This window comes from Pleurodeles waltl, chromosome 3_1 (genome assembly GCF_031143425.1).
Source record: "Pleurodeles waltl isolate 20211129_DDA chromosome 3_1, aPleWal1.hap1.20221129, whole genome shotgun sequence".
Classification (NCBI taxonomy): domain Eukaryota; kingdom Metazoa; phylum Chordata; class Amphibia; order Caudata; family Salamandridae; genus Pleurodeles; species Pleurodeles waltl.
Genome location: NC_090440.1, coordinates 680,675,048 through 680,694,105, shown reverse-complemented (window position 1 = coordinate 680,694,105; position 19,058 = coordinate 680,675,048).

Genomic DNA, 19,058 nt, shown 5'->3' with positions numbered 1-19,058 from the left:
AGAAGTCATAAAGAGCAGGGGCCTGCTGTTGGTATGTAAGTTCCAGCATGTGGGCATCTAGCATCATGTGTTGCTAGAGCTTACTTGTACACTTACCTTACTGTCTCTGTATGAGGCTGCAGCGCACCTTCCAGTACAGTCCACCCTGGGGTAGCTGGTGAAGGCCCCCTTGGCACAACCCAGGTTTGGTACAGCGCAGGATCGGGTGTCAGGGCCATCAACCAGGAGGTGCCAAAGCACCCCCTCCTGAATCAATGAGGCACCTCAAATAAGTTAACTGTGGGCCCGCAGCTCCAATCTGCCTGTACATGCAGCTCACAGCCTCCTCTGCTGTGCCCCAGCCCAGCGCGACCTTGAAGGGCATAGAGGGCCACATCCACGTGGCCAGGCACACAAGTGGCCAATGCGTCCCAAAGGGTCCCCGGTGCCAGGTTTCCCTTCAGGCAGGTGCCACCTCCAAGTCAGCACAGCCAGCAGTCCCAGCGCGCCCCGGCCAACGTCACCAATCCCCAGGCACCCACAGGCCGTGGAAGCCACTCCCACAGGTCCGCCCCACACCTCGCACCCTCAGTCTGGCGATCTGGCCCCCCTGACTCCACCGAGCCCCTCCATCCTGGGCCTGCGAGTGTCAGGGAGGGTCCAAGGGCAGCAGCAAGGTTTTCAAAGCTCCAAGAGGCTACAGGATTGTAACGGATTGTCACCAGACACATCAAACTCAACAACATCCTGGACCCCTCGCAGACAGGTTTCCAGAGAAACCATAGCACTGAGACCGCCCTTCTTGCCGCCACAGACAACACCCACATCCTCCTAGACAGGGGTGAAACCACGGCTCTCATCTTCCTTGACCTGCCCACCGCCTTCAACACCATCTCCCACCTCACGCTACAGACTCATCTCCATGAAGCCAGCATCTGAGACAAAGCATTAGAATGGATCACCTCCTTCGTCTCCGACAGGACCCAAAAAGTCCGACTCCCCCCCTTCTACTCAGAGGCCACCAAGATCATTTGCGGCGTCCCACAAGGCTCTTCTCTGAGCCCCATTCTCTTCAACCTCTACATGGCCAGCATCTGAGACAAAGCATTAGAATGGATCACCTCCTTCGTCTCCGACAGGACCCAAAAAGTCTGACTCCCCCCCTTCTACTCAGAGGCCACCAAGATCATCTGCGGCGTCCCACAAGGCTCTTCTCTGAGCCCCATTCTCTTCAACCTCTACATGGCCCCCCTAGCCACCATCGCCAGACACCAAGCACTCAACATTGACTCATACATTGACGACACTCAGCTAATCATCTCCCTCACCAACGCCCCGCACACAGCCAAAACCAACTTCCACAACAGAATGAGGGCAGTTGCCGCCTGGATGAAGAAGAGCTGCCTCAAGCTTAATACCGACAAAACAGAAGTCCAGAAACTTTACTGCCATGTAACCACCCCTCCAAGGCCTTCACTGAATGGTCAACAAAGTCTACCCAGTCTTGTGAAGACTCCTTTTTGGTTTCTCTGAACTTGATCCTGTACTGTTCAGTGGTTAAGCCATAACCATCTAGGAGTGCATTCTTTAAATCTGTAAAATTATTGGCATCACTTTCCTTCACAGTAAGGAGCCTATCCCTACCCTTTCCACTGAAAGATAGCCATAGGATAGCAGCCACTGCCTTTGAGGGACCCCCTGTACAACACAGGCCCTCTCAAGTGCAGCAAACCACTTGTTAATGTCATCCCCATCCTTGTAAGGGGGAACTATCTTGTGCAGATTCCTAGAATCATGCTCTTTTACAGGATTACTATCTGTAATACTGCTGCTGCCACCATGGGGTCCAAACCCCAACCTCTGCCTTTCTTTTTCTAAGTCAAATGCTTCCCTGTCTAGATCGAGCTGTTGCTTTTTAAGCTTCAGCCTGGACTCTTCCACTCTCAATCTTTTGAGTTCCCTTTCTAACAATCTGTCTTCAGGGTGGGTGGGTTGGGCATGCCTTGACACAGAAGAATGGTGTGAATGAACAGAGGGAGACCTGTCCCTAACAGATGGCACTCTAACAGCCTGGCCTAAAGGAGTAATCTCTCTACTGTGATGAGAACTCACATCAGTACCAGCCCTGCTAGGTGGCCTGCTAAGGGGCAGGTTGGAAAGGTTCCCTTCTAACACTTTTACTGGGGGTGCCCCAGAATCAGAGTGTGAACCATCAGCTAATTTCTCACCAGATGTGCCAGCTATGGTCTTATCATGTTCAATGAGCATATTTACTAACAATTCTCTAGAGGGATTCTTCCCTACCCCTAAACCTCTATCAATACAGAGACTCCTTGCACTTTTCCAGCTAAGGTGGTCATAAGTAGTGCTGGTCAGATCCAGAGTTTGACCTGTACCAGACATGATAGAAAAAGGTTTAAGGGACAGAAAAAGAAAGAAAAAGTTTCAGAACTTTTTAAGGAACAGAAAAAAAAACTTTTAAAACTTTTAAGAATTGTTTTTGAACGTTTTAGAGGTACTTTTCAGCACTTAGCAAAGGAGTAAGAGAAGAAAAGCAAAACTTTTTGGTTAGGTGTACATACACTGAACATGTTTTGTATATTTTTCTGTTATGAAAAGTACAAAATGACAAAGTGGTAAGTAGTTGCAAGTACTTATCCCACCGCTGCACAACCAATGTAGGAGGCTGGCCTGGTTTGTAGTGGGTACCAAGGGGTACTTACACTCTGCACCAGGTCCAGTTATCCCTTATTAGTGTAGAAGAGGTGTCTAGCAGCTTAGGCTGATAGAAGAGGTAGCTTAGCAGAGCAGCTTAGGCTGAACTAGGAGACGTGTGAAGCTCCTACTGTACCACTGGAGTCATATGCACAGTATCATAAGAAAACACAATACACAGATATACTAAAAATAAAGGTACTTTTTTTTAATGACAATATGCCAAAGTATCTCAGTGAGTACCCTCAGTATGAGGATAGCAAATATACACAAGATATATGTACACAATACCAAAATTATGCAGTAATAGCAATAGAAAACAGTGCAAGCAATGTGCAGTCACAATAGATTGCAATGGGAGCACATAGGTATAGGGGCAACACAAACCATATACTCTTGAAGTGGAATGCGAACCACGAATGGACCCCAAAGCTATGTGAGCTTGTAGAGGGTCGCTGGGACTGTAAGAAAACAGTGAGGGTTAGAAAAATAGCCCACCCCAAGACCCTGAAAAGTGGGTGCAAAGTGCACCTAAGTTGCCCAGAGAAGTCGTGATAGGGGAATTCTGCAAGGAAGACCAACACCAGCAATGCAACAACAATGGATTTCCGGACGAGAGTACCTGTGGAACAAGGGGAGCAAGTCCAAGAGTCACGATCAAGTCGGGAGTGGGCAGATGCCCAGGAAATGCCAGCTGTTGGTGCAAAGAAGCTGCCACCGGATGGTAGAAGCTGTGGATTCTGCAAGAACGAAGAGGGCTAGAAACGTACCCTTTGGAGAATGGATGTCCCACATCGTGAAGAAGCTTGCAGGGGTGTTTCCGTGCAGAAACAAACAAGCCTTGCTAGCTACAAGGGTTGCAGTTAGGGTTTTTGGATGCTGCTGTGGCCCAGGAGGGACCAGGATGTCGCCAATTGCGCGAGGAGACAGAGGGGGCGTCCAGCAAGACAAAGAGCCCACTCAGAAGCAGGCAGCACCCGCAGAAGTGCCGGAACAGGCACTACGAAGAGGAGTGAACCGGAGCTCACCCGAAGTCACAAAAGAAGGTCCCACGACGCCGGAGGACAACTCAGGAGGTCGTGCACTGCAGGTTAGAGTGTCGGGGACCCAGGCTTGGCTGTGCACAAAGGAAATCCTGGAAGAGTGCACAGGAGCCGGAGCAGCTGCAAATCACGCGGTACTCAGCAATGCAGTTTAGTGTGGGGAGGGAAGGACTTACCTCCACCAAACTTGGACTGAAGAGTCACTGGACTGTGGGAGTCACTTGGACAGAGTTGCTGAGTTCCAGGGACCACGCTCGTCGCGCTGAGAGGGGACCCAGAGGACCGGTGTTGCAGTCTTTTGGTGCCTGCGGTTGCAGGGGGAAGATTCTGTCGACCCACGGGAGATTTCTTCAGAGCTTCTAGTGCAGAGAGGAGGCAGACTACCCCCACAGCATGCACCACCAGGAAAACATTCGAGAAGGCGGCCGGATCAGCGTTACAAGGTCACAGTAGTCGTCTTTGCTCCTTTGTTGCAGTTTTGCAGGTGTCCAGAGCAGTCAGCGGTCGATTCCTTGGCAGAAGGTGAAGATAGAGATGCAGAGGAACTCTGATGAGCTCTTGCATTCGTTATCTAAAGAATTCCCCAAAGCAGAGACCCTAAATAGACAGAAAAGGAGGTTTGGCTACTTAGGAAGGAGGATAGGCTAGCAACACAGGTAAGAGCCTATCAGAAGGAGTCTCTGACGTCACCTGCTGGCCCTGGCCACTCAGAGCAGTCCAGTGTGCCAGCAGCACCTCTGTTTTCAAGATGGCAGAGGTCTGGAGCACACCGGAGGAGCTCTGGGCACCTCCCAGGGGAGGTGCAGGTCAGGGGAGTGGTCACTCCCCTTTCCTTTGTCCAGTTTCGCACCAGAGCAGGGCTGGGGGATCCCTGAACCGGTGTAGACTGGCTTATGCAGAGATTGGCACCATCTGTGCCCATCAAAGCATTTCCAGAGGCTGGGGGAGGCTACTCCTCCCCTGCCCTGACACCTTTTTCCAAAGGGAGAGGGTGTAACACCCTCTCTCTGAGGAAGTCCTTTGTTCTGCCTTCCTGGGCCAAGCCTGGCTGGACCCCAGGAGGGCAGAAACCTGTCTGAGGGGTTGGCAGCAGCTGCAGTGATACCCCGGGAAAGGTAGTTTGTCAGTACCCGGGTCTGTGCTAGAGACTTGGGGGATCATGGAATTGTCTCCCCAATGCCAGAATGGCATTGGGGTGACAATTCCATGATTTTAGACATGTTACATGGCCATGTTCGGAGTTACCATTGTGACGCTATACATAGGTAGTGACCTATGTATAGTGCACGCGTGTAATGGTGTCCCCGCTCTCACAAAGTCTGGGGAATTTGCCCTGAACGATGTGGGGGCACCTTGGCTAGTGCCAGGGTGCCCACACACTAAGTAACTTAGCACCCAACCTTTACCAGGTAAAGGTTAGACATATAGGTGACTTATAAGTTACTTAAGTGCAGTGGTAAATGGCTGTGAAATAACGTGGACGTTATTTCACTCAGGCTGCAGTGGCAGGCCTGTGTAAGAATTGTCAGAGCTCCCTATGGGTGGCAAAAGAAATGCTGCAGCCCATAGGGATCTCCTGGAACCCCAATACCCTGGGTACCTCAGTACCATATACTAGGGAATTATAAGGGTGTTCTAGTATGCCAATGTGAATTGGTGAAATTGGTCACTAGCCTGTTAGTGACAATTTGGAAAGAGAGAGCATAACCACTGAGGTTCTGGTTAGCAGAGCCTCAGTGAGACAGTTAGGCATCACATAGGGAACACATACATATAGGCCACAAACTTATGAGCACTGGGGTCCTGGCTAGCAGGGTCCCAGTGACACATAACAAACATGCTGAAAACATAGGGTTTTCACTATGAGCACTGGGCCCTGGCTAGCAGGATCCCAGTGAGACAGTGAAAACACCCTGACATACACTCACAAACAGGCCAAAAGTGGGGGTAACAAGGCTAGAAAGAAGCTACTTTCTCACACTCGTCATCTGCAGCAACCCCTTTGTCTGGGACATCTCCTGGTGGCCCACTGCCCTCAGAAGCACCCCGTCCTCCACAGACCACACCCGCAACCTCGGCTTCATCCTGGGCTCAGCACTCTCGATGAACCATCAAGACAGCGCAGTCTCCTCTGCCTGCTTCAACACCATGCGCATGCTCCGGAAGATCTTCAAATGAATACCAACCGAATACAAAAGAACAGTTACCTAGGCCCTCGTCAGCAGCTGCCTAGACTACAGCAACGCACTTTACGCCGGAACCACCACCAAGGTACAGAAAAGACTGCAACGCATCCAGAACGCCTCTGCCCATCTCATCATGAACACCCCCAAACACAGCCACACCTCCGCTCTACTGAGAGACCTGCACTGGCTCCCAATAGACAAGAGAATCACATTGAAGCTTCTCACGCACGCCTACAAAGCCCTCCACTACACCTGACAAGAATACCTCAACCAAAGACTCCACTTCTACAAGCCCATCAGACAGCTCCGCTCCGCCGACCTTGCACTCGCTGCCATCCTACGCATCCGGAAGGCTACAGCCGGAGGAAGATACTTCTCCCCCTACACCAAGACCTGGAACTCCCTTCCCATCCACCTCAGAACATCTCCCACTCTATCACAATTCAGAAAGGACCTCAAAACTTGGCTCTTCACCCGATCATCGATGGCCTCTCACTTACTGCCCCCCCACCTAAGCGCCTTGAGACCATAGCAGGCGACTAGTCACGCTTTACAAGTATTATGATTGATTGTCAGCGGCTGACGGAGCTCGGTCAACCTGCGGCCCAGCAAGCCCTGCCCCCCTGAGCTTGGCACTTATAATGAAATTCAAGTATGGAAATTAATTTAGACAAAGATGAGAAGAAGAACAAATGCACACAATGACAACTAAATGAAACATTGAATATGGACAATGATTGGTGAGTACTCTAGAGAAAAACAAGTTGAACTTAAAGAAACTAAATTAGAACAATATAAAAAGGGGCTCAAGGATTAGCTTCTCCGAAATGGGAATTAAAACCCTTCTAAATTTTCACAGAAAATGAGAAGATCATTGATAAATTCCCATTGTCAAGACAACTGCAGCAAACCATTGGCTAACCAGGAAGCTGAAACGAAAACTAAAGTAAAGTAAACACTACCTTAACAGCAGAGCTATTGCTGATGAAACAGAGAGTGGATACCTTGGGAAATGTCAAAGGCCAGGATCCCAAAAAAGCCTGGGGAAATACCATCTGTACATAAGAGTTAATCTGCAGATTCTATCATAAATCAACAATATGAGCTGTGGTGCTCTGGCCTGGAGGACATGATGGGCTTCCTAGAAGGGACACCACTAATATGCAAATTACTGGATATCCCAGTGACATCTTATGGCCTAATGAAATACAGGTGGTCAAGGATCTAAGATAGATGAGAGTTGCAGAAGCTTCTGACCGAAAGGCCTTACAGCGATACTACTGAAATCTGACCCTTATTTCTGTACCCTTAGTCTCACTTTAGTGTTTTTCAAATGTTATTCATCGTACACAGTAGGATAACTGGAGGGGTTTGATACTGGTGCCAGTACATAGGGAGAGAAACAGACAGTTCGCCACAGATTACTAGATGCTTGAGTTGCTGGATATTGAGAGGAAGTGTTATGCAAGATTATTGAACAATGAATTGGAAACTTGGGCAAAAGATTAACAGCTGATCTCATGGTTTCAAACCCGGTTTCAGAGGAATAATAGCATTGAGGATAATCTACTAGCCATCACCTCCCTAATGGATGAGGACTTACTCCCTAAAGCACAAACCCTTAACACAGCCTGTATTGATTTTACAAATGCGTTTGACAATGTGCCAAGAGGCCGACTTTGGGCTAAGTTAAGCAGATGGGGAATCCCGCCTCGGCTCTTGAAGGATGTGGAGTCACTGTACACTAAAACATAGGTAAAGGTCAAGACAGCAGCTAACTGGGCTGAGTCAGAAATTATTTATATAAATAAAGAAAACACAAGGCTGTGTCCTTGCCCCCTGCTTTTTAATATTTATATATAGCAGATATGAAAAGTAACTTGGCCTCCCCCAGGATCTGCCTGACACACCTCGCAAGGAGGAAAATACAAATCTTTCAATATGCGGATGAAATGGTGAAATGGTCATTATATGTGTATGCCCCATATTGTGTAGAAAATTGCAAGGCCATTAATTTAACCAAGACGAAAACTATGATCTTTGGTTGGAAGTTAATGAAAGAAGCTGTTTGGCTTAATGGAGACTTTGGTATTTAAAGGGTAACACATTTTAAATATCTAGGTGTGATGCTCGACAAAAAAGGTGGCAAAAAGACATAGTTATGTACAATAAATACAACTGCCAAGCACTTGATATAGAAGATGGGACAATTAAGGAGGAACCTTGTCTGCCAAAACAACAAGGCCCTGTCAGAGGTGCTGCAAGCAAACTGTTACCAACAATTTCATATGGTCAATCATGTTTAAGGACCAACTATTTGCAGCTAGATAACCAGCCTGTTGCTGTTTGTCCTCCTAGATTGCGCCAGCAAAGCCCAGACTAAGCTGGAGTTCGACCTAACAAAACAAAATTTGGTTATGCCAGCAAGCTTTGTTTTGTACTGCCAAAAGTTGATAAAAGTGCCGAGGGACACATTGAAACTACTCCTTTGCGAGAAAATTCAGGAGTCACGCTCAACGTTGGGATACCTATTTGCAAACTTCATTTGCACGCTGAATGAGGAGGAGATACTACGCAGTAATCTACCAAGCAAATTGACAACAAAATTATTAATGAGAAACACAAAGATAATATCCGCTGAGCGTGACTTTCAGGACTTAAAGGCCAAAGCCCCTGGTAGCTGAGCAGTAGATTGTCACTCATCGGGGGCACTCCCGGGGTACCAGTGCTTTCCTCCTATCACGGCAAAGTATCATTTTATGAGATTGTACTTCGGTTTGAGTCTACTAAGGGGTCATTTGTACTATGGAAAAAAGTGTGAAAGTAACAGGATGTAGATGGTGCGACCAAGCCGAGGAGTCCCTTGCTCATGTGATCTTTATATGTGAAGGCCTAAAATCCCTGAGGGGACTACGGCTCCGATCAATGTTCCTGGTTTTAAATGTGAGGATCTACATGGCAGAGGCTCTTAGCTGTTTAAAAAGAGAATCATGCCAGGTAATACGCCGGTTTTTAAAAATTATGAAAGAAGCAGCAGCATTAAAAAAGGCAAGCTAAGGGCGTAGCTGTGCTGCCCTTTTCCTTCCTTATTTATAAGCAGTGCCTGAGATGGAAAAATAGAAGTGCAGGTGCTCTGTATCAGAGTACCTGGTTGTTTCTGAGAAGTGCCGGTACTCTCCAATGAAAAGTATTACGTTTATCTTGAGAAGTGCAGGTACTCTCACTCTCAAAATAACAAAGTGCCGGTACTCAGTACCAGACAGTACCGGCCCATTTAAAGCACTGTCTATAAGCAATAAACCACCACTAGGCTAGTCATTCCGAGGGGATTAGTAGATTGGAACCAAAGTGGTATACCGAGAGCCGACATCAGACGAGAAGCTTCGCTGATAAGGGAATGTAAAAACTTTTGGGACAGTATGTCAGGACCAAGTAGGAAGCCTGAGCGTCAATATCAGATGACAATTGCCTCTGACATGGCAGTGTCAGGACACAAAAGCACATTGCACTTTGGGCCCTTTTGACTGTTCATGAGAACGCTGTAGCAGGACCCAATAGTGCAGTGAATGGAACAAAGCCATATGCATAGTCCTTTTGCATGGAGCACTTTATTACACGTAACACTTTGTACCGCTCAGGAGAATAGAGGGTCTACGAGCATTATAGGTGTTGTTACGAAGTTGGCCTTATTAGTGGACAAAATAGTGTAGATTAGGTAACACCCAGAGGTATAGCTTTCTCTGCGAAGTACTTCAAGAATCAAGGAAGAAATGCATTTTTGGGGTTTGTTGGGAGAGTGCGGTAGAACATTTGGTTTTGTGATGTCCAGGTTTTGCTTGAGATAGATTTTGTAATCATATTTAATGTGTGTTTTGTGATATAATGATTTTAATTAAGTGAATATCATGTTTGAGTTTTGCTTGACGTAATCACTTTTAATTACAAATATGTGTGTTGTGATGTAATAAATCGAGAATCAATAAATATCTATCATGCGGAAGCGCCACTTTCAGAAACTAGAAGATACAAGTACCACCTGGCATTATCAAAAGTGAGCTTACCTTTGTTCTGTGATGACCAGAATGCAGGGTGCACATCCATCACCCTCCTATACTCTTCTGGATAGTATGGTCTATAAAGTGCGGAGTAGCTCATGGGAGGTGGAGTGAAGGTTTAGCCAGGTCAATGTAACTTAGTAATTGCGGTCACAATGCAGATAAAGTCCAAAACAGTCATGTCTTGAAAGAGAATAACTTTAATAAACACCTTCAAACTATATAAAAACACATTGACAAGAATGGAGGCGGACTGATGTTTCTAAGAAAAAACATTAATGTGTTAAAATCACTAGGGGCTTTTTGAGCAGCCCCTTAGTTTGCTGCTCATGAATTGTTTTTAGTTCACCTGTCATAGGAAAGAAGAGGACAATGCATTCTCACGGTGAATCAGCACTGTGGATACGATCAGAGCTGTCTGGAGCGCTGGCGTGAGTTAGCACAGGAGTCTAATCGCCCCTGGGGCACTTCATAGAAAGTACTCAGTTGTTGCTATTAAAAAGCGTCCGTGGAAAAACTTACAAAAAAAAATCTTCGTACATAACGTCTTGACGCCTTAAGTGTCCCTTTTATTAAATAAGCTTTAGTCTAAAACAGGAGTTTCAAAGTTAATTAAACTGCAGTCAAAAGGCACTGATAGTCCAGTTATCTTGATTTTTAGAGATTGCAGTGTGATTTGTAATGGTGTATTCGAGACCGGCACTTCTCTGGGGAAGAGATGGGATGACACTTTGTTGAGTGGTCACTTGTCATCACATCACACTACCCCACACCAACACCTATACACTTTTCATGAGGAACAGAGGAGTCCCAAGGCCTGGGAGGAGGTGGCACTGAACTTTAATTGGGGAGCCAGTAGGCCTCAGCTTTGAGGTGCACCAACAAAAGAAAATGTAGTGCCACTTACTAGGAGCCAACAGTAACGGGTTTTAGAGGGGATATTTCAGCTTACAAGCAAATGAAGGAAACACTTTGGAGTCTCTCCTGTCAAAAAGTGAACCAAGGATGTCCCTCGGGAGCCCTCGAGACCACTAAAGCACAGTTTAAAATGAAAAATGCAATTGAAGTTCTAGAGGCTACTAAAAATAATGGCACTATGGGACAGCCTGAGTAGATAGCACAGACTTGTGTGCGTGCTGGGAGGCTTGCCAAGAGTTGATCAGGCTTCTTTTTAATAATCATAATTTACATGAGTTGGTTGCTCGGCGCCTTTTATTTTGTAAACAGAGTAAAGATGTGTTGTATTGGAGGAAACACAATAATAAAGGAAAACATAATTCCAACACAAAACAGTACAGGACAGTATCTCATAACAGTCGTCTTTGTCGGTGTTACCAAAGGACATGCACAATCCATATATTTATAAGTAAACAATGTGTATCTTTAAGTTACATTATAATATGTTTATCCCAAACCTTTAGTACTAGGGTGTGTCTTCATCATGGCTGAAATCCCAATACTAGTCCTGACTAGGTTTATTGTTTGCTGCCTGCCAAGAAGTCCACTTCAGAAATGTCTATAGCATACCCTTTCAAATATGGCAAATATGGTAGCACTGACAGAAAGGTATTGTTAAATGTGGCATAATATCTTCCATTACCATGGCACTGCAGTATCTTTCGTTAGTTAGAGCTTTACTTTGAAAATGTTTCCACGCAGTTCATAGCCTGATTCAGTTCATACAGGTGTATTGGCGAGAATGCCAGTTTCAATGAGGTGTAGGTTTTTAAATGTGAGATGTTGGTGGGCTGACCAAATTGTTCACTTAGTTCATCGATTGGTATTGGTCCCCCGCTGCTTGGCAAATGTGCAAGTGTGGTAACTAGCTAATGGTACAAAGAGGTCTACAATGCCTTCATAGCCAGTTACTTGCATATTTGGGCTCAGGTGAGTGGAAATTCAAAGTTCTGTCTTACTGTGTGCTGTTTGATGGTGGTTTCTGGTATGTTTGTGGGAGTGCTGTTTTTGGCATATTGACACCCAACTACATGGTGTATCTGTGCTGTGCTATTCGTTTGCTCAGAATTCTACTTGCATTTTTATGCAGAAGATTGTGTGTTATTGTTGAGTGGTGTTGGTGTCCAATTACAGCTATTTAAGACATGTTTTAACAGTATTGGGGGTGTATACGGTAGTTACTGTTCTGAGTGTAGTGTTGGACTTACCTGTGTGTTTCGCCGATTTCTCCAAGATCAACTTAGGTATTCAACTCGTTAGAAATTATTTTAAATGTTCTCTTCCCCTTTCATTCTTTCCTCAACTTTTCTAAGATCTGGATGTCAATTTTCTCAAAGTGGTGCTGCATTTCCAAGCTTTTTACTCCACACGTTGAATCTTGGTTCCCTGAGCTTTCAAGAATTTTGAACTATTTGGTTTATGGGTCTTATTTTGTGCACCAGAGAGCATGCAATGCTCTTTTCGTTATCCATTTGTTGATATGTTTCCCTTAACATGTCAGTTGTTCATGTAATAAATCTTGAACTTTACATATGAAGTATACAGTCTGTATGCAGAATGTATTATTTATTTTTTTTGGCTTCCCTGCTACTTTTAATAGTATTGTGCTACAAGATATCACTAGGATGTTGGCCTTTATAACTTCATAACCACTTCATAACACCACTTGCAATAGCAAAAAAATTATATACACAGTCTACTACACATTGCTGTAAAATGTCATTACAATCCATTAATCAATTTTGCCGACACGTGAACTACTACATGAACAACTGAAAGATCCAATTATGGTCACATGCTACCATGCTAAAGGAAACCTATAAACACATTTATAATCAACAGAATACATCTTAATCTACATAGATTTTCTTAGCGCGCTCTCTGGATCACACAATAAAACTGTGACCAACGAGCCAAACAAAAACCATCTTCCTTATGTACTTCTGTGCAACAAAATGGAAAAGTGACCTAGCAGTGAATGTACACAAACTACAATATGAGGACAAGAAAATTGGCCACTGGGAAAAAAAATAATCTTAATTTTTATAGCAACAGTGTTTAGCTTTCTTGGTCTGTGCGTGGGCTTCATATGTAGCAAAATCCCACTAAAAGCAGCAAAGAATCCCAAAAAATAAACTAGACTGCACATGTAAAGTTTCTGATTTACTACATGAACAATTGCAAGACACATTTATGCTCACATGATTATGTAAACCAATATAGAAATACATAACAAAGACAATGGATAAAAAGAAAGAAATCACATTAAATCTAATTGCCACTCTGTTTTTATAGTTAGTGTTCCCAAAGATAGGAATTCATTGGATATTACTTCCCTAATAACTTTCTACCCATTTGACGAATCGCCATCAAACCTTCCAGACCTATAGCATTTTCTACATTGCTATTCCACTGTATGCAACTCCACTTTAATGGGGTGTAAAGATAAAAAGGGGTCCCAAAACACGTTTTTCCACCAATGCATTTTCCATTGGCTATTGTATTTGATGTAGTGTGAAAATGGCTGAATGGATATAGATACAATCTGGCAATTATGGTGCAGAGATAATGCTTTTTGGGTACTGCAGATGTGTATGTTTTTTTTAGTTATGAGGCATTTAAACTTAGTGATATCTGTCACTTCTGTACTTTCATGGAATTTCACAAAATGTTGTGACACTTCTGTGGCACATGGCCGTAAACGTATTGAAACATGTATACAAAGATAAATACATTTCCCTTCCTATTACCACTTTAATAAAGTAGTATTAGGTAGTGACCTACTACTTACTTATATCTAAGGCCCTAACACTGAACACAGCCAAAGTGTAGTGAAAGCAAAATGGCTTCCTGTTCATTCTGAAAAATAGTCATTACCCAATTATATACTGGCTTGTAATCGCCATGTACCACGGTATACTGAAAAGCTACCATAGTATACCATGGCTCGAAATATAACTAAGACTTAGCTATATTATTGGATTGTGGTACCCCTGCGTCACACATTGTGTCACACATGGGTAATGCAATACTTAAGTCAGGCTCACAAAGCAATGCAAGGCCCCCATGCATGGCCCTGCATTGACCTGTAAATGTCGAGAAATGAAAGACAGCACAATTTGATGTTTTGCTTTACTCTGGACATCATAATCTACATTGCTGCTAAATTTCACATGCATCCGTATTCCATGCCTCTTTAGCCACTCCACTGTACACTATTCCACATCACTCTACGCCTCTCCACTGTACAAGACTCCACTCTAAGCTACTTCACTTTATGCTATCAAACTGTACTCAACACCACTGTAAACCACTACACTCTATACTCTTACACTATACACACCTTCACCCTACGACACTCCAGTCTATGTCACTCCACTGTACTCCACTCCACTGGACTCTACTCCACTATATACTATTCTACTCTATGCCATTCTAGTATCTGCCATTCCACTCTACTCTATTCCACTGTATGCCACTTCATTCTACAACACTCCAGTGTATGTTATTCCACTGTATGCCACTCCACTGTATGCTACTCCACTCTGCATCACTCTAATGTATGGCATTCCACTCTATGCCACTTCATTCTATGATATTTGATTGAACCCCACTCCAATGTCGCCACTCTGCTGTATGCTACTACACTCCACCCCATGCTACTGTACACCACTCCCGTGTACACCACTCCATTAAATGCCACAACACTGTACGCTACTCCAGTAGGTTACTACACTATACGCTATTCCACTCTATGCCATTCCACTGTACACCACTCCACTCTACCCTATTCCACTCTTGCCACTCCACTGTACGCTACTCCACTCTACGCCACTGCAGTGTATGTCATTCCACTCTACACCACATCACTTTATGCTGTTCAATTGGACCCCACTCTAATCTATGCCAATGTATGTCACTCTGCCATATGCTATTGCACTCTACCCCATGCCACTCCATGCCTCTCCAGTCTACACCACTCCATTATATGCCACAACACTGTACACTACTCCACTGTACACTATTACACTCTGTGCCACTCCAATGTACAACACTCTGCTCTCCATCTCTCAGCTCTACACTATTACACTGTACAGAGTTCAACTCTACACCAGTCCACTCTATGCTATTACACTGAATGCAACTCCACTCTATATCACTTCAGTGTACGCCACTCCACTGTATGCCACTCCTCTATACACTATTCCAGTTTATGCTATTCCATTCCATGCCATTCAACAGTATGCTACTCTACTCTATGCTATTCCACTGTATGCAACCCCACTATAAGCTACTCCACTATATACCACTCCAGTGGATATCACTCCACTCTATGTCACTCGATTCTATGCTAGTTCATTGGACCATACTCCACTCTACGTCATTCCACTATATGCTATTTCACTCTACCCCTCTCCACTGTACACCACTCCAGTCAACACCACTCTACTGTATGTCACTTCATTCTATGCTATTCTACTCTACGCTATACCTCTCTACACTATTCTACTCAATGCTGCTCCATTGTACTCCACTGTATGCTATTACACTGTACACAACTTCAATCTTTGCCCCTCTATTGTATGATATTCCATTCTACCCCACTCCACTATAGGTCACTCCACTGTATGCTATTACACTCTACTCCACCCCGCAATACAACACTCCAGTTATACCACTTCACTATACACCATTCCATTGTACATTAATACATTTTGCATTTTTAAAATTTATGCCACTCTATTGTATGTTATTACATTATACATTATTACACACAATGCCACTCCAGTTTATGCTACTGCACTCTACGCTATTCCACTTTATGCCACTTCACTGTAAGCTTCTCTACACCACTCCTGCATACCCTCCACTGTCCAAATTTGCACTCAACTCTATGCCTGTACACTCTATTCCACTAGACAACAGTTTCCAACACTGTAAGACACAGAACTGAACTTTACTGTGTGAGATGCCACTCCAATTTATAACAGTTTCCTTTACTGCATGCTACGCCTCTTCACTGTATGCCACTCCACTCTTTGCTAATCCACTCTACCCTACTCTATGCCACTCCATTGAACACCACTCCACTCTACGCTAATCCACTCTCTGCCACTCCACTCTTCTGAACTATGCTGTACAGTATTCCAGTGTATGTTATTACACTGTGTGCTACTTTAATTTACTGTACTCCACTCAACACCATCACAATGCATGTTACTCCACTCTACATTGCTTCATTGTATGACACTCTACTCCATTCTATATAACAGTACTCTATAAAAGTCTACCACATTTCATGGCACTCTAAGACATTCTACTCTACTCTATTCCCATACACTCCACTGTCCAGCTCTGTACGCCACCCTATGCCTGTACACTCCAAAGTACAACATTCTATTCCACTGTACAACAATTTTCTACATGACATAGCACTAGACTCTACTGTACGAGACCCCACTCCAATTTTTTACATTTTACTACCTATGCTACGCAGTACACACCACTCTATGCTTCTCTACTCCACGATATACCAATACACTCTATTGTACTTTACTTCACACTACATTACGCTACTTTACTCCACTCTACTCCACTGTACAAGACTTTTCCTCACTGCATGCTACTTTACAACAAACCACTCTATATAGCTCCATTGTTTCACACAATTGTACTGTCTGCAACCCCACTCTGCAACACTCTGTTACACTATATGCCACTCTCCGACACTTTACTCCTGTCTACACTCCTTCACTCCACTGAACAACTCTATACTATACTATACTGTTGGCACTGTACAACACTCTACTTCACTCCACTGTTGTCAACTATACATAGGGCCCCTGGCATTATGCGGCAAGAGAGGGCCAAATTCTGCAGCAAGGTTGAGTAAATTATATGGCAAAAAAGCAAATTATGCAGCATAATGTGGCACATTTTGTGATAGTAATACTTAATTGTTTAATCATGTTTAAACTTACTGTATGCTGGGTCACTCACTTTACTTCACTCCACACCACTATAGTCTATGACATGCCACTCCACTCTGACACTTTACTCCTCTCTAGACTACCCATTCCACAGTTTACTCCACTCCACTCCACTATACTCCACTCTACTACACTTTATCCCACTCTTAGGGGCATATTTATAATGCCCTAGCACCACCTTGCGCCACATTAAAATCATTATTTTTTACATTAATGTGGCCCAACAAAGTTGAAATCCCCCCAGCACATGTATAGAGTGGCGCAATGCATTAATTGCACCACTCTGTAACTCTTTGAGCTACCTTAGGCCTGTGCCAGGCATAATGTATGCAAAGGGGGCGTTCCCCCGTTACGGGGGACCTAAAAAATGACGCTAGGAAATCTGTAGTATTTCCTTGTGCCTTTTTTTACAGCCCTTTTAATGCCTGCTCAGAGCAGGCATTAAAAGAGGGCTTCCATTCTTTAGAATAGGCCCCTATGTACTCTGCAAAAATAGCGCCAACAGTTTGGTGCTACTCCTGCAGAGTACATCAAGAGCATCAAAAATAATGATGCTATTGCCCCCTACCCTGCAGCATGGTGCACCATATTTTAAATATGGCGCACACATGATGGCGGTAGGGGGGGCGCTAAGGGGTGCAGGTAAAGTGGGCTACACTCGGTGCAGCATCACTTTCCATAAATATGCCCCTATGTCACTTTACTATACTCCTCTCTACGCCACTCCACTGTCCAACACTCTACTCCACTGTATGCAAAGGTAACTATAATTTGCACCCTCACCATGCGAAGCTAATTGCCAACATATAGTACATTATGACATCATTGATAATATCACTGCAACATTTGCAGTAAAATTATTGATGAGAAAACTGTGCATTGTGGGGGTGTGAGTTATAGTTACCTTAAGGCACGAGTTATAGTTTCTTGAGATAACTATAACTACTGAATTTTTATGGTTTTATAAGTGTAAAATCTGAACCCAACTTTAACGTCCCTGTAACCTTTGGTTGTTAACCTTCAGGTAATACACACACACATATATATATAAATATAACTACCCAGTAGCGACCGCCACTATAGCCTAGTGGCGGTCGCTACTAGGTATTTATATTTAGGACCTAGTCTCTATAGAAAGAGCACTGCTTACTTGCCTATATCGTTGACTCTGGTTGATGAATCTTCTGGAAATTGTTCCCAAAATTCGGCGGTCACTTCAGCTGCAGTCTGACAAGTTTTGGGGTGATCCATCAAGCAGGGGCCGAGGAAAATGGGGGATCTAAATATGGTTTCCCCATGTTAATTCCCATATGGTTTTTGAATTGGACTCCAGCCTGAACCGCTGGACGGAATTACACCAAATTTACCAGAAAGGTAACTCTTGGCCCAGAAAGTGCCCTTTTGTTATTGGGTGTAAATCCATTGAGTAGTTTTTGAGACATTAAAGAAAATTCAAATTTGTACATGTAGGGATGCGAAGGCTCCGCAAAGCCTCCCAGTCTCATGCTGAGGTCTTATTGGCTGCCAACACTTCAGCAAGGAAGTGTTGGCAGCCATCTTGGGACTCGGCCTTAGCTAAGTCTTTGTGAAAAAGATAAAAAATAAGCTCTGGTGCTGGGGTCCTTTTCACAGAGAGTCGCAGCAGATCTGTGGATCCAGTGAACATTTTCAAAAAACAATTGTGGCATGCTAGTATTTCGGAATAAGCTCCCTATTGGGCCAGGTCTCGGGGACATTGCTTAAAGAAAAATAGAGGGATGTATGGGGCCCCCCTCCTGAGGCTAATTGAGCCCCGGGGACAACCAATTCCAGGGGGCTAAATATTAGTAAGTGGAGAGGCTGCCCGCACCCCACAGGTCCCAGGATCGACCAGGTCCCTAGGGCCAAATAATTACTAATATGGGAGGCCTCACAGAGCCCCTTGTGCCCTGGGGACCACCACATCCCCAGGGCTATCTTAAAGTAATGGGGGGCCTCGCTGACCCCCAGAGGCACCAGGAACCCCCACCTCCTTCTGGCTAACATGCAGTAATGGGGGCCTTGCAGACCCCCTGTGCCCCGGCGACCACCACCTCCCTAGGGAAAAAATAACTTCTGAAAGTGGGAGAGGGGCTGGGCTGCCTCCCCTCCTGG